Source organism: Amia ocellicauda, chromosome 4, assembly GCF_036373705.1.
Source record: "Amia ocellicauda isolate fAmiCal2 chromosome 4, fAmiCal2.hap1, whole genome shotgun sequence".
Taxonomy (NCBI): Eukaryota; Metazoa; Chordata; class Actinopteri; order Amiiformes; family Amiidae; genus Amia; species Amia ocellicauda.
In genome coordinates, this window is record NC_089853.1 from 9,478,372 (window position 1) to 9,503,740 (window position 25,369).

The 25,369-nt window shown below is 34.8% G+C and overlaps 1 protein-coding gene across 11 annotated transcripts in view; it reads right to left on the reverse strand.

The window, feature by feature from the left end:
* The window catches only part of sox6 (SRY-box transcription factor 6), a 190,160-nt gene extending 171,793 nt beyond the window's left edge, over positions 1–18,367 (reverse strand). For 7 of the 11 annotated variants that reach the window (XM_066700905.1, XM_066700912.1, XM_066700911.1 and 4 more), the window contains exon 1: positions 15,026–15,440. The gene's annotated coding sequence lies outside the window, so the exon portion shown is untranslated. Of the gene's footprint in view, positions 1–13,937; positions 14,233–15,025; positions 15,441–18,283 lie in introns of those variants that run through there. The other 4 variants (XM_066700907.1, XM_066700903.1, XM_066700902.1 and 1 more) reach the window with 3 other exon arrangements.
* Between the last annotated feature and the right edge of the window lie 7,002 nt (positions 18,368–25,369).

Sequence of the window (25,369 nt, forward strand, 5' to 3'; positions counted from 1 at the left end):
CTTTATATATATATATTGAGTATATGAATGATGAGTTCATGATTCTTTGTTTTTCACATACATATCAATAACACTGTGGTGAATCTTGCATTTTTCAATGCAGGCTTGTGTCAAACCAGGCCACTGCTATTCCATTCATCCATCTTGATAATAACTGTAGCATTCTGCTGCACCACTTTGCTTCTGATGCACATTTAAGGTAAAACCAGTTAACTTTATTGTATCAATGCAAACATACATGAGATCAGGAAACAAAAGACCTGGCTTGTACCAGGAGAAGTGATTCAGCTCAACTATCATAACTTCAGCCACAGCATTCTTCTCTTCCCATCCTCCCCCCCGCGCCCTTTATTCACTTTAATGTGTGTTTGGCATTAAGAGTTCTAAAGTTTCCACACAAAACTGTGGGGAATCCAATTTTGGCTTAATATCTCCCAGCTTTTCCATATCATTTCAAAGCGTGTTTTCAGATAGCTTCTTGCTTCCGCAAATACCTCCATATGTGAACAGTTGTGTCGCATTAAAGTAGCTCCCCTCCTTTGTTCTCCCTCACACGGTTTTCCTGGGTCCTAAGGAAAGAGACCCAACAATGGCTCGGACAGATTACAAAGTGCGGGTGTTTAACATGAAACACCAACATTTCTCTTGTTCAGCAACACCTCTAGAAAAACACTGTAAAATAGGACTCAAAAATGAGAATGTACTTGCATTATGTATGTGTGCTATGAGGCCCAACAACCCACATTGGCTGCTTTGAAATTTGGGTGTTCTTGCCTTGTGTGAGCATGAAACGAAGAAAAGGACACCACAACAGTAATATCACTGCTGCATATGAGGTGCGTATTGAGATCAGCACGACCAGGAACTGTAACCTTGTCAGTTCCATGCCCCTGCACAGGCATCCATGTTCTAGATTTTATTTAAAACCTGCCAATTTTCATTTCATTGTCACCGTTTTAAATGAATGCTGCACATAAAAACGGAAGAGAATAGTGGCAATGAAGGGCATTTTTATAGTCTTGGATGGGGCTATTAAAAACATTGCAGAAACGAGGCGTGCTGGGTTTTGTTTTTCTCTGCTCCTTAATGTACAATGCTGGTGTAATATACAAGGCATCTGTTAGAGAGCAATAACTGGGATTTACTTCTGACTGATAGCAGGGGAGTCATTTAAGTGGAAGTGTCAGTCACCAGGCTGTTTTGTTACTGTAATGTATGCAAAAGTCATTATTTAACAGGCAGCAGACATAACTGAGGGCCAGAATTCAACAAATCGCCCTGAACTGGAAAGAACTTGAACTCTGAAAAACTAATCAAAAGGTTCCCGTCGGGTTATTTCTGAAATATCCATCTACAAAAACCAGGTTAATTCAACATATATAAAGATTTCATGTGGAAATCAGGTGCAAACTAAAATTGATTCATGGATAGTTTTATACTAACTCGCTGTTTGATAAACACTTGAACCCATAAATTATTTAGCACTGTGAAATTCCTGGAGTACTATCTTAAGCTGACTGTACACTAGTGCACCTGTGCATACTTCTCTTATCAAACCTTAATAATTAGAATGCTGCATTGATAATTGGGTTCTTAAACAGAACGTGTAAATACACATTTTTATTTTCCAGGGAATCTAAATGATTGCCGTTTAGATCAGTTTCAGTGGAGTGGTTTAATGGACAACTTGAACTTTCATACTGAAAAGCAGGTTAGTGAGGGTGCTCCGATTCACCCGTGAAATTCAAGGCTGTTAGCATAAATGTCAGTTTTAAAGCATTCTAGCAAACAGGACAACACTTGACAAAGTAGAAAGTAAATGAATGTACGAAAATGTATGTGAATATACTTTACAATACATGTTCTGATATGTAGAAAACATACTAAGAAACAAACACATAAGACAACCCCTAACCTACAGCAACATGAAATGCCTACCAAAATACAGAAAACTGACTGGCAGCCTGAAGGTAATCTAAATATTTATATGCATGAAAAAGGAGTACAGTCATAACACCAAAAATAATGTCAAATATGAAAAGTAACTGTCAACTCAATTATCTTGCAAAGCTTTACTTACAGATAAAGAAGTACCTTTGAGATCCACAGAGATAAGGAGAAACATTTCATATTTACTCAGGTAAAACTGTGCACTCCACCTCTTCCTAGTGCAACCTATGTAATGGTGCTTAGATCACACACACATAACCACATTTGCCATATATAAAGTCTTACTGAAACTCAAAACCACTGAATAGATTCAAGCCATAGCAGCATTTTAAATTTTAAATGTCCTTGTCGGGTTACCCAAAATGGCATATCTATGGATGTAAAACGTCATTTGTGATCCCAGTGGGCTTCTTCACTTTTAATGTGGATTGACTTCTTATACTTCCATGTTAAGTTTCTGAACCAAAACAAATGGTTGAATGTGGACACTATAATAATGAAATGAAAGAAATAAAACAAATGGATGCATAGGTACTGTGCTTATGTTAACAAGCTGTTAATAAAGTGTGTGGTATTCTAGGAATTGTATTCAATTGTTTTTCTGCTTGGGTGGTTATATATCAGGAAAAGTAACTATCCTTATAAAAAAAATAGCTGAGTCGTTCTGCCCTCTGGTACAGCATTATGTACCACTAATACTCTTTAGTGTCATTAAGGTTGGCTTTTTGAAAGCTATTCATGCTGCAATACTAAGTTATCATGGGATAATAGCACAATAAGCAGAAATGACAATGAGGAATTACATGGCGTGTGATCAGCACAACACAGTGAATTGTACATGTTGCATAAATGGACACAAACCTAACCTGCTCCTGCCGTTATTTTCCCATGATCTTACCAGCGGTGCTCCAGGCCTTGAGGTAAGGTTCAAAAACAGACAAAAAAAATCACTGAAATGATGAGAGAATGTGCTTTTACAATAACAGCAGCATCAAGTAAATACCAGCTCTCTCTTAACTTGAAAAAAAAAATCCAGCTTCTCTCAGTAAGGTAGTTCATCACCTCCCAGGAGGATATAAGGCCTTTCCTTTCATATCAATGCACATTTCCCAATGAAGCACAGGCCGTCTTTTGAATATTTAGCCATATTCTTGACTCCTTCTCTCTCTCTCTCTTTCTCTCTCTCTCTCTCTCGCCACCTCAGCTATCATTTTTAGTCTTGGAAATTTCAATAGACAGTATCAGCGCTAACCTATGACTGCCCTGTCAGGAAATCTTTGATGTCACAGCATAATGACTCCTGAAAGAACAGCACTAATACTTAATGTAACATGAAACCAGGGCCCTGCAGTGGGGCTGTCTGCTGTCAGGAACAAACAGTTTCACTGGTGCTCTCTGGAGCTGACAAGAGCGAGAACTAGCAGGATAGCATCCTCCTCACCAATCTAGCTGTTTAAGCATCAATAGGCTTTGTGCTCCCCGTACACAGCTCTCCTTACTGTGTTTACTCCCATTCAGACACGGTGTACTGGCAAACTCCTTATGCACAGGCAATAAATATACAATGCTTATAAAATACACCCATTTGTTTTTTAGAGAACATAAATATACCGTCAGTACAGTCTTTTTCCTTTTGTGTGAGAGAGAAAATACATAATGTGAGACCGGAAGAAACTACTAGACTAAAAGTATTATACTAAGAAGGGGTTAAAAGGACAAGAGTGCTTTCTATCACCATATAGGATCTTAAATCCAAACTGTTATAGTCCTCTTGTAAATCTTTATGTCCAATCATGTTATATCAATTAGTGACCCTAAGTCACTTCTACATGCAATAAAGTTTGTGATCTATCATACCGTGACAGCTTCGCAATGTAAAAAGAAAAAAAGAAAGAAAAGAAAAAAAGCAAATCCCAAGATCACCTCCATTAGCTCAACTGCACGCAGCCACGTGTCAGCCTGCCTGTTCTGAGCAACTCATGCAGTCCTGACAAATATCTCAGAGCTGCAAAATATGCCTTGTAGATGGGCTCAGTTAATCACAACTTTTCAGCATATTTTACATCTACAATCAGATTAAGCCAGCAGATGCAAGTCAAGCTGTCAGTCAAAACCGAACAGTTAATTTTTAATCTTCTGCAGCGTCACACTGAACTAGGACTTTTAAAACGACACAGGCTCCAGAGCAGCAATGGGGATACACCCGGCTCTGTGGAGGTAAATAAATCCTGTAATCTTCTAAGTGCAGAATTATCTTGTCATTGTCATTACCGCATTCAACAGTGAAATACAATCGTAAGGGGGCTAAAATACAGGACATTGCCTTCCCAAACAGTTTCACACCAAAGAAACAAAAGAACTTTCACATACTGAAAAACACAACCTTTCATAAAACACCCCACTATGGCTGGTGCTTTTTCAGCCATGTCATATCTTATTTGTCTCATTCACAAAACTGAGGCTCAGGATCAGTCTTGGCTCGAAATTCCAAAGATATTGTTTACCTTTTTCCAAAAATATACCAGACCTTTCTGCGAGAAAGCAGTGATTCCATATCACTATTTCTGATGCCATTTTTTTGCTTCTCCTGTTGTTCTGAAACAACAGTAAAACAGGTTGTAATAGAAATTGAAAGTGCTTGCACTGCAATTTCCAGGCAAAATCGCTGCCATCCTATTATATAAATACTGACATATCTATGTATTTCTACCTTAAACAGGAAGATGGACAAAGGGGTGCAGTTTACAGTTATGCTCATCAGTAAGGCTATGTGTTTTTTTAACAAACTGCACCATCGTTTAAGCACTAGAAACACTTCACTTCCGAATTATTCTTTTCACTGAGGGCCTCACATGGAAAACATTAACTGAACACTAAAAGCAACAGAAAACACATGCTGGAATATTACATTTGTGAGATTAAAAATGTGAAAATGAATAACACTATCAGCACTGCCTTAATGACGCTAATGCTTGCATAGCGCTTACTTACTTACATTGTCACAGACAATACAAGACAGCTACTGGGTTCTAAATGCAACGGGAAACACAAATATTAAAATACTGTGCATTAGGAGATGGGGAAAATATTCCCCTTTAAGATATTATACAGTGGCATTGCCCTTTTTTCACATAAATTTAAATGTGGCTAGTGTGCACGTCAGCATTCCTGTGTTCAGTGAAATCCTCTTTCATCACTTAAATGGGGGTCCATCCATAGACTAAGACAATATGTTCTTTAGGCCGCAATTTTTTTAACAGCTTGTATAAAATATAGTATACCAAATCATTGTAGTACAAGACACCACTAATTAAGATACAGAGTTTCATTGATACAGCACTCAAAGCTATTAGCTTTTTTGACAGTATTTTATTTTAGGTTTCAGTGAGTTTTCAATTTGAAGAAAAAAGGTACAAAGACTAATCTTTTTCCACACGTTTGAGATTTTATACACTACTCAGTAAAGATATTTGACATTTCCAAAGAAAATGCCCTTTAAAGCCAGGGGTGATACTGAAATATAAAGAGTGTTTGGCGATTTATGAAATGCTGAAGCCATTTTTGCCTTCCCTGTTGAATGAAACCATTAGAGACTATGCTGACATTATTGTAATCCTTGTCATAACTGCCGTCTCCAATGTATTACAATTCGTAGAAGGCATTAAAGGTTTTCCTGCTGGGTGCCCAAAAACAAAATTCATTAAAGTTTAATATGCACACGTCAATTTTATTTGGAGATTTTCACGGTCTCTCGTCAATCCCTTTTACAGCATGCAAGCACTCAGGGGAAAGGATGATCTGTAAACAATTGAGAGATAACAAGACAAATTCTGTTCTGGGGGTATTGTCTTAGAGGAACACTAGGGTCTATGCTAATCTTCTTCTGATTTTCTCACAAGAATAAATGCCTTTTTCCCCCCTCTCTCTTAACGCTACTGAAGTCACAATGAAGAATTCCTCCAAATCCTAATGATTTTAAGAAGGATGGAGCTGTTGTACAAAATTCTGCACTCATAAAAGACACGATACAGCAAATTAAACATCCAGTTGCTCTCAATGTCAAACAGTTTTAAGAACTTAAAGGAGGAACTTCCTTGCAATTATCTACTAACTAACTAACTAACTAACTAACTAACTAACTAACTAACTAACAACTAGCAGTGCATGAAGTGAAATCATATTGATATTGTGACCACTTATTGTAGGTTACGTTTTTCCATAATAATAATAATAATAATAATAATTAATGTGTCTAACCTCTTTTTGAGAGGCAAACATCAGAAAAACATGATGCACGCATACAAACACACATACATACATACACACACACAAAGAAAAAAACCCACAATGAGAGGTTAGCTGTAGAAAAATAACTTTGTCTTGAAATGGTTTTGGCTGTGCGACAAGCCATCCACAGAAGAGCGTGGACTGGCATAAACATTTGTACAAAATTATAAGTATATTTCTAGAAGTATGCAGGAGGCAACCGCCCGCACACTGCACAAGATCCCAACAACACTTTGCTTCAGCATTTGTGCATGGAGTCCAAACCACTGCATTTTAATTACTGCAAAGCTCCAGATATATCAGCTTTGATATGGAAATTCACTCTCATCTTCATATTCACAACAGAGATCTTTATCCGATTCATAAAAAATAAACAAGATTCTAATTCCAACACCTGATTGAGCTGCTTAGATGATCCAAAAAATAAATAAAAGACTTCCATATTAGAAAACAACAAGAGCAACTGCATTTCAAATAAAAAGTAAAACTGATATATATTCGCTCAAAGGATATACTTCCCAGGGTGGCTACATAACCAAAAATGTATTTTGTGTTCAACACAATAGTTGGACCTGTTTTATTTTTTTTACTGCACTTTGTTGGAACCCAATCTACAAGTTACTTGCATACCCCTACAAATTCCAGCGAAAGTAAAGGGAGAAAACATGGTGACCTGCCCTGATGTGAGCAATTCATATCCTAAAACACAGACATCTGTGTATTTTCTCTGCTTCCTCGAAATATATTTGCAAAAATAACTTTATTTTCTGCATGAGATTATACTTTTGAATGTTAAAAAGGTATTATGCTCTAAGTAAGCACTAAGATCCAAAATGTAAGTTGAATGTTCTATTCTTAGAAAATAAAGTAACTGGTTCCAGGGTTTGAAAAAAAAAAAAAAAAAACTAAAATAACAATGAATGCCCTTAAAAAGAAACAATACATTTCTGCCTTGCATTGTGGTTAAAAGATTTGCCAAACTATATTACCATGTTCGAAGTCCTCGTGTGCTGCAGATTTTTACTTTTTTTTTTTTTTTTTTTTAAAGCAAGACTGCAATTTGGGTGTGTTGTTAAGCCACAGATAAGTATAGGCTGGCTAATTTGTACTTACTATGTGGAAAGAAATACTTAAGACTCAAGTTAAATGTCTATTTGTACAACACTAGCCCATTACAGCATTTTTATGTTTGTAGATTTTTTGCATTTACATTTTCGTTAAATAATTTTTAAATAGCTCCATTGCTAACTGTTTATTGGGAATACACTACACCAATGAAGTCTCTAATGCTTTTGTGTGTCTGTGGTCATGCTGTTCTGGTCAAACCCCAGTCTTCATAAATATTTCAGAATGAAGTAACAAATCAGGGTGACAAAACAGCAAACACTTGCCTACATTCTGCCTGGCAACAATGTTTTCAGTTATGACTCATGAAAATGTTCGATCACCTTCCGAGTCCTAAATCAGAGCATCCCACGGAGCGGAGGACCAGAAAGCTACGCAGGATTTTTCAGAGATACATTTTTCTAGATTATCTTGGAATACACAATGTTATGGATTTGACTACTTCAAAGTATTTGGTTGTGAAATCATTTACAATAACACAACCTAAAATTCTACTAAATGTTAACCTTTAAAGCAGGTAAGACAATCCATACCATTATCAATCAGCCTGTCATAGGTCAATGTTTATCCCAACGCACGAGGTGAAAATGAAGGGTTACAGAAAAAAATAATAATAATAATAAGTTCAAAACATTTAAAATTAATATAAAAGAATACTAATAAACATGCTGACATGCGTTTTGATCATTGTTTAAATATTCTGAAGCAAATTAGCTAACACTAATAAAGACAGATGTCAAAACATGTGCTGCCACATTTATTATCTGCCATATCCTCCCTCACTTCTGTTGTATATCCTTACCTTTATGAAGCCTGCTGTTGTTTACCTCCTCTCATGTTGTTTACCTCTTAGATTCTGCCTGTTTACACTCCAGTATCCTTTAAACATTATCACATACAATTCCTGAAAATCCTGAAACTATTACACGCATACGATATACATATGTTATTCCCTTTACCTATCATGGTATATGGTTTTAACTATATTTGTATGTACATTCTTGTATCCTTCAAATACACAAAAGGCAAACACTGTCATATCCAGCAAGTATCTGTCCTTCTATGTACACAGTAATCAGATTAAATACTACTACTACTACTACTACTAATAATAATAATAATAATAATAATAATAATAATAATAACACACTCTTCTGAGACACATGTGTGATATATACACTCAAAGGAAGCCACATATTTCACATCAACTATAAGCTTAAGTGTAATTGGTTGGCAAGATTTCTAACAAGTTCCCCCGCAGACATGCCGCCAGTAGAAGTCTTTCATACCTAGAACCCGTGGTCCACCTCAGGAACAATGGAACAGATTGCCAGACTAACAGTGTGGTTTTGACGAAATCTGTGTTCTGGTTTAGCTACATCACAAAAATAAGGTAATTCCAAAGACTAAAACTAGTATTAAAAAACAACAACTAAAAAACAACAACTCTACTTTATACAAGCACAAGTCTTTTTAATCTTTCACTGGTGATGGAATCTCAAGTACACACTAAGAGAGATGGCTTGGCAAACCTAAAGGTTATAGAATTCGAAGTGCCCAAAAGCTTCACGTGTCGCATTGCATTTTTGCAGTTGCTTAATCATTGGTACACGTGTCCATTAACACACAAACACTGTGTTTTTCAGAAGATATTCTATTACAATATTCCCATCCTTAAGCAATGTTGACAACAACACAAACGTGTATTATAATAGGTGAGAGTGTACACAAAGCATAACATTTTCCATTCAGATCAAAGCCAAAATAACATTACTAAATATGTATATTTAATGTATACAATAGAGTATTATTTTTACAATCTTTATCAGAGATAAACATCATTTTCTGAACGTGAAGGCAAAATGATACATAAACACAAGCAAACGGTGTCCATTTGGAAATTAACTTGAATAGTGTAAGTGATGATTTTTTCCCCCATATGTGTTTATAGGACATGCAATGTAATAACTGCATCTCATGAACTTAAAATAATGATTTTCTACTCAAAGCACACTGCCACACTATGTTAAGTATGCTACATTTATATCATTGTTCAGTTACCTACTCAACAGTGGTTGTTTGCTCAAGTATATATATTGCTCAATATATACACACAATATATTGCAATACATCTGGATTTTATTTTTTTCACCCAAGTAAATTATCATCCTTTGCATCATATTAAAACAATTCCACAGAATGTTTCATCTTAGAAAATATTGATCAAGCTCCACATTTATGTCAAAAGAACCTTTACCCAAAGGGTGTGTGTATGGTTCATGGTCAGGCACAGAAAGCATGTAAAGATGTTAACAATATCTGATTTAATCTTCATAGCCGTCGTCAATATTTAGCACAGTAGTGCCTACTCTTATCTCAATGTACAATCTGTTCCATTATACTAAAATGTATGTATGTTTGATACCGATACCGGTGTTTAGAGTCACACTATAGAACTTTCGGCTTGCTAAGTATCATTACTTTGGTAAGATACAAAGATACTGATGATCTGGATTTACAAGTACGTGTCTTGTATCGATGACTGTAACAAGTAGAATGAAATCATTGCTGCATTCTCCTCTCCTGCTTTATTCTTAATGTCAGTGTACCATAACAACAACAAAAAATGCATGTTTCATCATATGCTTCAAATAATTACATTCTGAAGTTAGAATTTATATTTCAATTCAAGAAGGTTTTTTATTAGGCATCTTAAGAATGCCACTCATCATTTCTGCATGTGCTATGGTTTTATTTTCTGTTAACAACCACCTGAAATTCTGAATAAATCCTATTCTGAACAAACCATTCTTGATGTTGTTTTTCAAAAATTATAATCCGATTAAAATCCTTCTGATTAGGCAATTAAAGCAGACATTTTAACTACAGACTGGGTTCACATTTGTTTTAAAATACATATATATATATTCTTTTTATAAAGAAGAAGTTAAGCTGCCAAAAACAATTTGAATATAAAATGCACAAATGAAAAAAGCATCAGCCTATTTATTAATTAGTTTATTTTCACAGCATTTGGAAGCAAAAAAGGGAAGGTAATATTTTAAATAAGATTTTAGATAAGATTTTAAAATATAATTGTATAATAATAATCCTCTATATAACACAATTATAAGAGTTAAATAATGATACATATATATATATATATACGGAAGAAATGTAGGAAATTGAAGAAAAGACTGAATAAGGGAGCTAGTATCTGTAACAGAGCCAATGAAAAACAAACGTTTAATGTATGTTGTCGACTAATTATAAAATATATAAATAATTACTTGGTCTCAATGAACCTATAATACATGTGAATCTTTTTATTGTGTTCTGTCTTTTAGATGAGGTGAAAAAACAAGTATTATTTAAGTAAGAAAACTAAACATATGAATAAACTGGTATTCACAGGTACATGGACAATAATGCCATACAATTTCTGGAAAATTCCCATTCCTTAGTCAGTATTGCTGCTGATTTAATTGAAAGATTTAATTGAAAGAGAATTATTCAAACTTCATTTAATGCTTGAATTTTAGATTGATAAATACAATCTAGTGATGCCAAAGAGGCTCAGGATGTCCCAAGAGAAGGTATTAACATTCAATTAACTTAAAACAGACATGAAATCCACCTGATAATTCTCATTGTCATGCATGATATGCAAAACACAATATAATTGACATAATAATAAAACATAGCAATTAACTAAAACAATGCAATACAAGACATTTTTTTTCTCTGTTGCTGGTTATGTTGATGTGCTCGTCCACACAATGATCCTATTCCTATCTTACAATATTTCTGCAGAGTAACATTAGCAAGGAAATAATGTCCTGTGCCCTCCATGTCTTCAGTTCTCTCTGTGACACCAAGCTTTCACAGGGACCATTTACAGATTTTCGTAATCTAAAAACAAACCGAACAATTGTAAAGAATGCTGTGTTTCATGGGGCTGTCCTTGCTTTTCTCATGTCGTCATACTTTGGAAGCTGTATGAAATCAAACCACAATTGTAACTATGGATTTTGAAGATGTGTGCTAAAATAAAAAGCTCATATAAAAAAAATAAAAACTAACTGATTAGTTATATATATGTGTGTGTCTTACCAAAACCAAAGATAAATTGAAAGGTATTTTTTATTTTAAATAAATGCAAATGAAAAGCCTATGCAGTCGATGACATGTATTAATAGCGGTTACGTGATTGAGAAAAATGCTTAATAGGTGCATTTTTATTGTACAAATACATAACTTCACTTGCAATATTAATTATCACAGACTACTTTGATCAATATTTGACATGTTGGTGTGCGTTACACTGAAATAATCCAAAGTTAAAGTTTCACTATGTACAAACACAAGACTCATTGATCTTGGGTTACAATACGAGATATATTTAAACAAGTCGGCCACCGTGGCGCATGCGGTTACAGTATGGCAAAATGTTCTCCCAAATCTCTGAACTTACTGGCACCATATGAGTCGATATCTCTAAAGTCGGGACACAGTCAGGAAATGCACTTTAGTCGCACAAAACCACAAGTTACTTAACACATCCACGTGTCTATTACACTGACACAACCACAGGGGATTATTAATAGGAATAGTCTAAGCTAAAGATTTAAGTCAGAAATCCAAATTAATTCTTGAAAATGCAGATTCATTTTTATTTTTTAATAAGTTGTGTAAGATCTAATTATCTGAGTTTAATCAACGGAGAGCAAAAGCACAGAGGACACTCAGTTTGAATAAATGTAGTTTGATGTAGTGGGCCAAGAATAACGGTTGAACAATTAAAATATAGAGAAGGGGAGTTCTGTTGTCGGTATTTCTATGAACATGCTGCAGACTTCAATTTTACAAAATGCACATTGCGTATATTTAAAGCACACCACCTTCTTAAGTTAAGGAGGGGACAAATTAATTAATTTGCATGTTGCAACCCATAGTTTTCCTAGCCAGTTGTTTAGATATATTTTATTAAGTATTAACAAAAATCATTAATTGCATTTTGAATGTTAAAGGTACTAGCTTAAATATATTTGAATGGTTTAATTGTGTTTGCAAAATCCGATCAAATAAAGAGAGAGAGAGAGAGAGAGAGAGAGAGAGAGAGCTGTTCACAGAGCCCCATAAATAAGTAGCGGGCTGATCTTATTTCTCGTTTAGAAACAATCGTCCACTGCTGGCCTATCTACAGTTGCTTTTCTCTCACTCAAGCCATCCGTATAGACTGTGTTAAACTGGCTAAGACTGAATAAAGTCTCCTCTATTGAAATCCCAGACAGTGCAGCATATCCCTGTATAGCCATCAGGACAATGTGCTGAATTGGCAGTCTAATTATAAATGTGCCATTTGGACCTACATTGAGCTCCAGTGCCATCTTACCTTATGAGGGAACTTCAACTTACAGCTAACAGCAACTGTTCAAAACAAAATGCCATTACGGGATCAACTTCACCCCAACAGAGGGACCAGCCAGGGGATTGTTTTACAAACAGCCTCTCTCACTTAAGACAAGAATGTATTATAAGACACAAAGTTATTATTACAGACTGCACACAATTTGGAATAAGCCAGAGAAAAGAATAAAAAAGTTGAGCTGTGTTCAATTAGGGTTGTACATTCCACCTATAGGGTGGAATGAACAATGTGGCTATTGTATGATTTTAACAGCTCTGTGAAATTTGTTTTAGAAATATTAGTTATGTAGGAATGTATGCATTCAAAAAATAAAATGTAGAAACGCATAACCATCTAAGATGTATATAAGCTACCTAAAGCTCAATATGATCTTACATATTATCGTCTAATTGACGTCAGCGTTTGTATAAAAAATAACAACACATTTATTCATGTAATTTGTCCTGAACAGTGTACAATATTTAGAGGAATTGTATCAACCAGACTTCTTAATAAATGTGTTATCGTTGCACAGCAGGCGGTATTATTTTTATCTGTTCAACTTGGAGTGTCTCATTTTGGGAAACACCCTTCAGAAGATGAACTATCTCAGTTCTTCAGGCTGAGGTCACACTCACTGTTCTTTTCACCCCTCTGCACCAGACACAACACTAAATTGTTTTCAAACGTTTCCAGCATCTTGAATATGTCCTGCCAATGACCAAATTACGAATCCGTTAGACATTATTTAAAAACCCACCGTCCAAGTTGACCGACTGTCCAATGAACGCAGCCACCTCTCAACAGAAAGGTACAGCACAATCACCTTCTATTCATCCCAAATGCAGAAGGAGTCAAGCAATGCAAACCACATTAAATAGAAATGTAAAATGCACGCCCTTCAAATAGACGTCATGTACAATTAAACTTTAAACATGCATCTAACACCAACGTTTGCATTGTTTAGAAATGATCAAGAAATGCAAATAATAGATATAATGGTGGAGCAAACTGCAATGCATTAACAAAATGAAACTGTAAAGAATAAACGGATGTATCTTCTTAATCTATAGCTGTCTTTTTACACAGTCTCCAAGATTAAACCTTATACTGCCTATCAAAAATAATCACATCCGAACTGAAGCACACTTTGTGAAAGACTTACTTTGTCAAATTCCCTTTCCAACTCCGCGCAGCGTTTTGTCAGCTCGCACAGGGAGCCTGGTTTGTCCAGGTTGTGTATTGTCTCTCAGTGGACCAGCCCCTGGATGAGGGTTTTATTTTAATTTATGGCTTATGCATTCTTGTAAGGTCAATTTGCGTGACCTCCAGTGAAAGTTAAATCAGAGAATTCCCAAGCTTTTGCGCCAGGGCGACCAAGATTGCGCAGTTTTCTTATGATCCATGCACATGATTTTGTAAAAGTAAAACCCGGAGCATCAGCCTTAAAGTAAACAACCCAAAGTAAAACCCCAATTAAAGAAACACTGAGAACGACTCGGATGAAACTTTTTTTAATCTAAAATCCATATAGGCTGGGATACCTAGCAGTGCCGGGAGTCACTGTCAATGAATAGTACCGCTTTGTGGACACAACTGAAATTGCTTCCCATAGAAACAAGACTTCACATCCAGCAAACTGGTGTGCACAGAGACTCATAATAACAGTGCTGTCCAAAGGTAACTTTTATAAGATTGCTCCTGCCATGGGGGCAAGAGGCGTAATAAGACGCCGCAGCGCTGTAACGCCACTGTGCTCGCTCTCCTCCAGCGGAACCCCTTCCATATTTCATTCAAGAAAAGGTGACGGAAAACGGCATATCATTCCGTAATTACACAAAGTAAGTTGACCGACAGAAACACATGGTATTCACAGAAAAGTAACCTTCACCAGCAAAGGGAGAGAAAAGTAAACATGCGTGTATAGTCAGGTCTAAACAAGACCAGCCCGCATCGTACGTGTATTGAGGATGCGTTACTTTTGTCATTATGAGCACCCTGTGTCTACAGCGAAGAGACTGCTCAATAATACAATAATCGCCTTCAACATGACCACTGCTGAGAAAGCAGCACAAACACATCTGAGAGAGCTGCCCGACTCAATGTCCGCCAGGAGAGGAAAGCGCACAGCAGGACAATCAGCTTATTGACAGACAGACACACTGTAACGAAGCAAAGGATCAACAGAAAGGACAGAGCAAATAAAATGCATAAAAAGAAGCAAAACAACAGGTTCAAATCGTTCGTGGTTACCTTGTAGTAGCCAGTCTGGCAAAGATAAAAGCAGGTCCTTACGGTATCCCGTTTCGGTATTTTAATTAAAAAAAAAAAAGAATGATTACTGATTTCTGGCGAGAGAGAAAAAAGAAACTAAAGTCTGCTGGTGCTTCCACGGGCCATGGAGAGGGGATCCCGTTCTTACAGAAGTTAAAGTGTCACAACTGGTATGAGGTTTTGTTATAATCTGTTTATTTCTCTCTCACACACACTCACTCTCTCTCTCTCTCTCTCTCTCTCTCTCTCTCTCTCTCTGTGAAACAAGTGAAGGCGATGGTTAGTGCTGTCAATCTTGGCAATCAATGTGAGCGGCCATGTCGCAAGTATTCAAAGCATTTCCCGTCGTGCAACATCAGAAAGTGAGTGGCCAGGGCATTGATCTGAGGAAAGGCAAAGAGGCAGGGCTCCCCCTCCCAGACAAGAGAGGCAAGAAAGAGAGAAAGAGAGACAGAGGGAGGGGGAGCGAGAGAGAGAGAGAGAGAGAGACACGACCGGCCGGCCGAGAGGGAGGGAGAGAGGCACAGACTGCACGCAGGCAACATCCAGTAATAATATGAATATAAAATGAACATTACAAAAGTAGACCGAAAGTCAGTCAAATGAGAACATTAAGACAGATTTCCTTAAACCCGTGAATGAGTGGTCTATTGAGGTTAAATTCCGCTTGTTGGCAATATAAATTATAAGGACATTTAGAGTTCAGAAAATAGCACTGTGTCAGATAGCTGTCAGTACACATCAGTTATACTGTAGACTATACGCTGATACCAAGAGAAAAGTGAGGACAGCAGAAGTAGTGAGGCTGAATCTGTTCTGCAAACATAGCTAAGGGTTCAAGTGAGTACAGGTAGGTGACGGGGAAAGGAAAACGTGAGCATCCGTGTATTCAAAAGCAAGAAACTTTTTGGCGACTGCAAGATTGGTACAGAAGAAAATGACACAATTGTGCACATGGGCTACGGGTTGCCGTATAACGCGCAATACCAGTTGCATTTAAGTAAACCCTTGCAAAGGCATATAGACAGATTAGAAACAGCCGGGGAAAATACGGTGACCGAGGCAGAGCTGGACAGAGGACGGAGCTGAGGGACTGGGCTCTGTCCCCACCGGCGCCCCTCGTCGCTGCCAGCGCTGGTACTACAGCCTGGGAGCCACCGGACAGGAGCAGAGCCGCTGAGGTGCATGGGGTGATGAGACCCCTACAGCAAAGTGGGCAAACTATTTGTTTTAAAGAAAAGTATTGTTGTTCTGATTAAGCGTGCATACATATACATACATACACACACACACACACAGGCACTGTAGAGCATGTGTAAAAATACAATTAGGATAACAAGATTGCGCAGCGTTTGTATGTGTAGAAATATGCATGTGCTTAAGAAAGTCATGTTTAGGTGTCTCCATATATGAACAAATAAAGGCACTAGGTGTAGTCTGAGAAGTTTTTTTTATCAAAAATATACCTAATAATAATAATAATAATAGATAAACAAATAAGTCTGTATCTCAGTGAAAAGGGATTTTGTTTTACATGCACAAATATATTAAAAAGATATTTATTTTTTTGCAAATGCCATGAGTAATTCCATTAGACGTTTTGTAGATCTACCTGCTTAATTACGTATTTATACAAACATGTATCAGAATAAGTGAGAACACCTTTGTTTGTTTTTTAATATCACAACAGTTACAAAGTTACAAATCTTTTGGGCGAGCAGAAGTATTTTCTTAATCACTGCATCGGGTATATAGTTGACGTATATTGCGTCTGTTTAACTTCTTAAATGTTCTCTTGCGATCTTTGTCCCAGTTAAACCTTTGCAGAAACCTGGCAATTAAAATATGTAACTCAATTTGATTAAGTACTATATTAACATGTATCGCACTGGAAGCAACGAAAATGCTTAAACGTCACTTCTATTCTGTTAAAGAAATAATTAAGTATTGAAATTGAAATCCTTCAATGAAATGCTTACAGCTACAGATGTCATCTGTCAGATAGGATCATTTTAGTTTTCGCACACCTTTTGGTAGGTGAAGTAGCGTTTAACATAACTTTGTATTGTAAAATAATTCCAGTAATTTTGTAATGTGTTATTATTTTAATTGTGTATACTTTTTAAGGAAATCATTATGACATAAACAGTTGAACAGTTCTTTGAAAACTTAAAGCATCCAAATGTATGAATGTGACATTGACAATGCTAAAAACACAGCAGTAAGATCATCAGTGTTTGCAATTTTATGTTTATTTATCATTGTTTTTTCTGTCTAAAAGTAGCATTGTATATGTTATGTTGGTATCATAACTTCATAGCAAACTACTACTAACTAGCTGAATGTGTATCAAATGTCTAGTTGACCAGTCCAACACCTTAGAAAACACACATATATGTAGCTAATTCATAATATTATAACTTAAAAATCAATGGTGCTAAAATAGTTTACAAATCAATAAATCAGAATGTCATTCAAAACTAGACAAACCAGACGTTAAAATATTAAACTCATTACCGAGCGGGTAGTTACAACATATTTAAGCTTTAACAAACCAGAAGGTTTCCGTATACAATAGGTTTAATATACCGATTTGAAACATTTTTTTTTTAATTATGTGTGACATGGATTGAATGTTGAGCTACTATGGCATGTGTCTATTCTGTCATTCAAAGATTCCTGGCAACTAAAACGCCACATATAGCCTACGGAGTACAGGTAACTTACTAACATTAATCAATACATACAAATCTAAAATTATGAGCATCGAATTAAAAATAAATGCATAAAACTTACATGCAACTTTATTACTTTATTTCCCGAGAGAAAATAAAACATATTAGTGTAACTGTATAGCTAAATTACTAAATAGTAGAAGAGCGTTTGATTGCAAAATCGAACCCATCAGTCTTTTCAGCTTCAATTGTAAATCATCTTCTCGATTAATTCAGACCTGGGCATTTTTAAAACTTCATTTTGATTGAAAAAGTAGTTCAGCACAACTCCCAAAACTTCTAAACCAAGTTTAATTTCGTAAAAAGTACTTTGTGAAAATGTCGAAAGTTGGGAATAAAAAGCTAATATTAAAATATTTGAAGGACAGATTATCTGTTCAGAAAAGTCTAGTTTCTCGGCAGATTGATCATCTGCGTGCTAAATGCCTTGTATCCATCAGTGATTTAAACAATACAATCGATTCTTTGAATGTACATGCTGATAAGAGAATGGTGTACTTACAATGACAGGGCAGGCTGCAGGAGAAAATGCTGTTTGTTAACTGAAGAGTCACACAGGGTTGTAGAGAGGGAGAGAGAGGGAGAGGGAGCTAGAGGGAGAGGGGGAGAGAGGAGTGAGTGGGAGTGCCAGTAGATACACCTTCACCACATCTCATCACATCTGCCAGGCTCTGTCTGTCTTTCATTTTCACATTCCCTTTGTTCCTGAAAAAATCCTATCCACGCGTCACATCTTCATCCCTAGATTCAGTCTGCACCAAAGAAAAGATGAATAATTCAAACTGAGCATTGCCTCCGAGGCAATAAACCTACTGCACTTAAAAGTTATATATATATGTGTGTGTGTATACATACATATACATATACATATACATACATGCATATGGGTTTAAGATTGTTGATACAGAAAAATAAAGGAAGAACAACAATAATAATGTATTAAACCGGAAAATACGGTCACTGTTCAATATCTTTATATATAAAAGTAAAAAAAAAAAAAAAAAAAGTTAGGAACCAGGGGAACTTGGCACGAACAGCCAGTAAAAGAGAAATATTTACTTATTTATGGATACAGTATAAGGATCTTGCAACATGATAAGTTATTGGAGGGTTAGTGTGAGCTATAAATTCACCGTGCGACTTCAATCCTGATTCGGAGCTACATCACCTGAGTCCATAGAGATCTTTTTTTTTTCTTCCAGATGTTTAGTACCACTGGATTTCCTTCCAATGCGCGCTTTAGCAGCAACATCATAGCGTCAAAATACCACACCGCTATTCTCACACGCCACATGGAAAGATGAAAATAAATAATTATTTTGGAAGTGGGTTCGCTTCATAAGGTAAGCATTTTAATCAGATATAATAATAATAATAATAATAATAATAATAATAATAATATATATATATATACATAAATATATTTGACTTAAAAAGTTATGCCTCACCACTATAACTATATTCAATTTGAAAAACGTGCTATAGCATAATTTTTTGATTTAGTGCAGATTTTGAAGATTTTTTTTTGTTTGTTTTTGGTGAGGGGGTCCTATTCAAGACTGTTTATCTAATGTATGTATCTATGTATATTTAATGTGATCTGCACGCAAAATATATTCATTATCCAGGTTTTTTGTTTTTTAAAAAGTAAACATTTTGAGCTTTTGGTTGCGAATCTCAGCTATGATCTGACAAGAGGACAGGTAAATCATATGCAGGGATAAGGTGTATTATTATATCTCTATGTGACTCACACGCCACCCTTCGATGAACTTGAGAATTACCATTAATACATGACTCTTATTCCTCACTTCCACATATTTCCTTTTTTTCCATAAAGATGTTATTATAAAATCCACTCCAAACAGGCAAAAATGTAAATGTAATCATTCCGTATTTTAAATATAGTGAAAATCTATGTTCCCAATTTCAAATTATGCAATGCAATCATGTCCACCTCGAATGAAAGTTACCCAAATGTAACAAAATACAAAAAAAAAAGTAATATCATCGGAGATGTAAATATAACATTAAGATTAAATATTATGATTTATTTATTTTAAACTGGACTCGAGATTAATTATACAATGTAAATATATTAGGTACTTTATGTTTAGCTTTTTAGCCTATGAAACACGAATTTGTATGTATTGCATATACCGACTACATAGTATTTCTCACTTTGATATCATAATCATTATCATAATAATAAAACAGCAATAACATTGTACTTCCAAGTTGTTGTTTTTATTATTATTATTATTATTATTAGTAGTAGTAGTAGTAGTAGTAGTAGTAGTAGTAGTAGTAGTAATATTTTTTATTGAACTACAATACATTGCTGAGATATATTGTGAATTATGGAAAATTCCCGCTACCCTATTGTCATTTATTAATATTATTATTAATATTTATTTTTTGTTACGGTACAACAGTCCCTGATTTGACTATTACATTTGCCTCCGTTCAAACTAATTTATCAACATTTTAAATAGTTAAAATCTACCCTTAAAAGGTTTTCAAACTGACTTGATGTTCCGGATTATAGAGAAAAACATTTACATTGTATATGTATATACAAATACATTTATGAAAGAGTTAATTGGAATAACTGAGACATTCCAGCAGGGTAGAGGGATTCATGTTTGAATTTAAAAACCTCTTATTGAAAAGTATTAAGCATTAAAATAATGCATTGCTATATCTGTACAGATGTTTAGTAAAATAGGAATGCAACAATTGCAGAGTTGAATATTAGTTTATTATATGCAATTTATGCATTTGATTACATTAATTTTCGAAAATAATGTACGTGATCCTCCATAAGAGGCTTTATGCCGTAAGGGATAAAGTGTTAACAAATGTGAGTGCTGAATGTAGAATACAGTTGATTTGGGTGGTATTTTAAATGCGCATCTTCACTAAACTGTCTTTTATTTTCACCTTCAGTCCCCTGTGACTCCTCCCACGAACAAGCGCACCTCAATAAAGACATTATTTGATTTGCTAAAATTATTATTGTCTTTTCTTTCTCCATTATTTTTACGTCTGAACAATAGCGTAAATGTATATACTCACCTTTAGAGATACATTCTAAATTGTTTAATAACGTTATCAAAATAACTTTGAATGGTATTAAGTGAACACTTAGAACATGCTAATTTATTAATGATATATATTTTTCTGAAATTGAAATGTATTGCTTTTCATTTTAATTGTTCGCTTTTCCTTCCCAGATCATAAAATTGAAATGGGAAGCAAAGTTATAGGGTAAACGTTATTACTAGCAAAATATTAATAAAGATCATGCGCTTGTTATCTTAAATGTACATACATGCATACATACATATACACACACATACATAACCTACATTCATGCAGACAAACATACATACATACAATGACGGGGACGGGGGGGTTACAATGGCATTTTGCAAATATCTAGGCTATTAATTGGCAGTGCTTAAGAAATGGTCGCGTTATTATACATGTATGAAAGAGTAATTATTTAAATAAAGTTTTTCTCTTGACAAATTATATAAACTGCCTTTGTCAAGCAATTCAATATGGTCTTTTAATACATTGATGTGGTTTTCATACAACATGACTGCCAGTCTTCTTACAATAGGATCTAAATATGTGCCTCGTCTATAATCTGATTTAATGAGTGTACAATTAAATGTCTCAGAACAGTACTTCAATGTATTCAAAATCTCTAATTCAAACACATCTGTGATCTTTAAGTGATCTACGTTTTTATAACACTTTATAAGGGTCCCTCAGAGTGAAGAAACAATATGAAAACCTAAAGAGGCTGGCTAGCCTTGTTTTTGTATACCTCACCCCAAAGATAATATTGCATCTAGGTATTATTCAGGACAAATCATTTGTTCATAACTTTTGTATTCCCTTATACCCAGCTAGAGACACCTCCACAAACAATAAAAACATTTTATGTAATGTCTTACACATGGTGATGCATGCCTCTTATGCACTACTATGTATTTTAGTCCAAATAGTCCCTCTATGTAAAAATTCGATGCAACTACAAACCAAGGAGCAATTCAGAAAGACATCAAAAATAAAAATGCTCCTCATATGTGTTGTATAATATGAATGGGCAATGGTTCAAAGTGGAGGGCAATGCACAGAATAATAATAATAAAAAAGGCCTTACCTCTGTCATTCATCATATGTACAATAGATATACTGTACCATGAATAGGAAATCGATTTAATTTGTAGTCATCATTGGTTAAAACTGAACTGGCATACAGTTCAAGATGCCAGTAGCACAGTGCCATTGGTGCAGTAGCAAGATGACCTTCAAGTGTAGACAACTCACCTTAACATTGTATCTCACTTTATTCCTGGGTTATACGTAAAGACCTCTTTGCCTCAAAGCACATCTTCAAATGTTTTATATTATGTTCTAATAATGTCTGTGTATGTCTGAAGCTGGGCTTATTCTGCCTTCATTTAAGAAAAGAGCAATTCAGTTATTTTTCCTTGAATATTAAAATTTGAATAGAAATAGAATGGCTTTCAAAATTATGACTGGCTGTATCATCAGATCTAAACATTTGTTTTAGAATCACTTGGCAGGGGTCATTAAACTTTCAAATTAACATCAGAACAGGAATCTTAGCAGAGATATAATGAGTTTAAAGCAGACATAGCTCCTTTCAGCATTCAATACATCTTTTTACACTTTCTTATAACACGATTCATTTTTAATGATCTAGTGGTTCGGGACTGTATTCATAAGCAGGGTACTTTTATTTTGCAGTAAATGTAAAAACATTCAGAAACAGAGAAGTTAAGTCAATAATGGTGATTTAATTATATATCATTTTCCCTTCTTCAAATATTGTAGCTTGTTTGTCTTTCATATCACTGTGCTTACATAGTCTTTTTTTGCTCTGTAATTAAAATTAAATTAAAATGGCTATGTCTGCAAATAAAAACAGCTTGAACCAATACCTTGCCTGGTTTGAGAGAACGTATCAGACCAGCCTTAGAGGGAGAAAGCAGCATACATTACATTTGCATATTATGAGTTGCTTTGATGCATCTTAAAATGCAAGTCTACTCTATTAATATTTTAAAAGTAAGTGCATGAAAATCAACATTTTTTGTTACATTAAATTAACATGTGTTCTTGTTTCATTCTGCATGCTTAATTAGGGAACACTAGTCTGTCAAAAAAATATGGAAACTTACGTATGATTTGTTTTGATTACAAGGAAACCCAAACACATCCTTTTTAAGAGAGGATGCTTAAATATACATCTATGTCTGGCCTCTGAATTTATTATACATGGTATACTGTTTCCAGACTTTGTAAGGAGAGAAAAAATACACTAAATATTATTAAGAATGTATTTCCTCTTGGAGAAGTGTTCACAAGTTTAGGTCAGCCTCATCATATCAAAGGTTAAAACATTTAACTAGGAGCATGGTATGGTTTAATTACTACTTTCAAAACACAGTTTATTTTGACAAGCTGGGTTTTATAACTGCAAAAAATAAATGAATTGGTGTAATTCTTATCATATTATTTTCTCAATAAAGATAAAAATATCCCCAAAAGAACTGACCTAAACCCTCACCACAGTTTTGGTACTCTGGTTATGTTCTTAAGGCTTAGTGTGTTTGTCTTTTACCACAGTATGATATACATAAAACTGTAAGGGCTCCAAAGATCATGCAGATAATTCAATGTTCATAATTCAAGGCATGTTGATTATCATTTGATAAGCTATGTATATATCGAAAGTGACCCTATTTTATATATTTTTGTTACAGGAAGAAACACACAAAAAGAACAAGATGAAGTTCTTCACCATGCACAAGAGTAAAAGTATAATTTAATCAATCATTTGCTTTGCACATTTCCAACACCGCGACACCAGCTACAATCTGAACCAGAGCTCAGTGAAACAGTCTTATGTCCAGCACCATTCCATGGCTCCAATATTCAAATTCAACAGAAAATACTGGGATTATGTTTTTTTTTATGTCTCAGTTAAATGGTTTCTCTGTAGATATATCACTTCAATAAATAGCGTTGGACCAAAGGCTTTGTTAATTGAACTTCAGCCAAAGAAACTATTAACGTCTGTAATTCACTCCTTGATTATACAGAGAGGTACAGGAATCTCTGCACAAAGCAAAAGCTGTCATACAGAGAAGAAAAGCCTTAATTACTTATTTTCAGTGTTGAAAGTGGCAGGAGTCATGTCCCAGAGGAAACTTGAAAAGTCAAGTCCTTTTTTCCCTTTTCTGTTATTTTTTATTTTATTTGCAATCAAGACTTATAAAAAGAGTAAATGACAAACTAAGTTATTATGTGGCAGGAAGCAGAGGTAGGGTTAATTTTAACTGCAAGCAGCAGGAAAACCAATTCATTATGGCATTATGTTGCTATAAAGACTTTTAAGCATTTTAATTATACATAATTGTTTAGGTGGGAGGGACATGTGTGCCGTATATTGCTATGGGATTGTTTATTTCATTTTTTTAAATTAATGATAATTAGGTAAACGGGAAAGAGTAAAACACGTTTAGAAAATTCAAACGGTAAAATGTATTCAGTGAAAATGTAAAAAATATCGCACAAAACGGTTTATAAATCACCATTCACCTTTAAAACTGTCCTCTTCTTCTCCCCACCAATGCTATGGTTACTACTACTGCTGCTACAAAGAAGGAGAAGAAAGCTAACAACCTGAAACCTAAAGGTATAGTGAGTTATTTACAGAAAGCCACACAATATGTTTTTTTACTTTCATTATGCATTACATAAAATCTATACATTATAGTTTGCTTTTAAATAGGTCTATTTATGTTAAATATTTTTTTAATACATTACTGCTGTTTAACTGCCAAAGACGCTAGGAATGCTAAAAATTCAAAACCAGAAAAATAAAATAAACAAGGCCGTCGTTAACCACATAAAAACTGTTATAGTACATTTACTTGGCAGGTATAATTGGAGCTTATTTTACCATAATGATTTATTAAGGCAAATGGTGTGCAAATTCAGCACCTCCAACATCACATTTCCAAGCACAATACTACCCTTATTAGCACTATACAAGGAAGGTGGCTTTCAAAAAGCTAGAATTACTTATTATTTCATAGGATTGCTTTAAAATAAATATTTGTGCAAGGTGAATTAAATTTAGAGTCAATTTCAAAGAGATTTGATTTCTCTTATAAGATATATGTCTAGTTCACAGTTCCTGTGCCCTGAAGCTACTTATGTTATCTGTTTTGAGATGATACTACCATAGACATATTACATATGTGTGTGTGTGTAAGCAACTAAATCGCATATTAATACTTTATATAGAACTTAATGATCAAACTACTGACAGAGGTAAACAGCAAATTTCAGTTTAAATGATAAAACAAAATTCAGACAAATGTGACTCCAAATATAAAAATGTAAAACCTCTACGCAACCATTGATGAATACAATAGGAATGCTTTGCTAAGGATTTCATCAATATTCAGTCTTATAATAATAAAAACAAATAAAGTAAAAATTCTACAAACAAACAAAAAACAATGTTTAACACTAA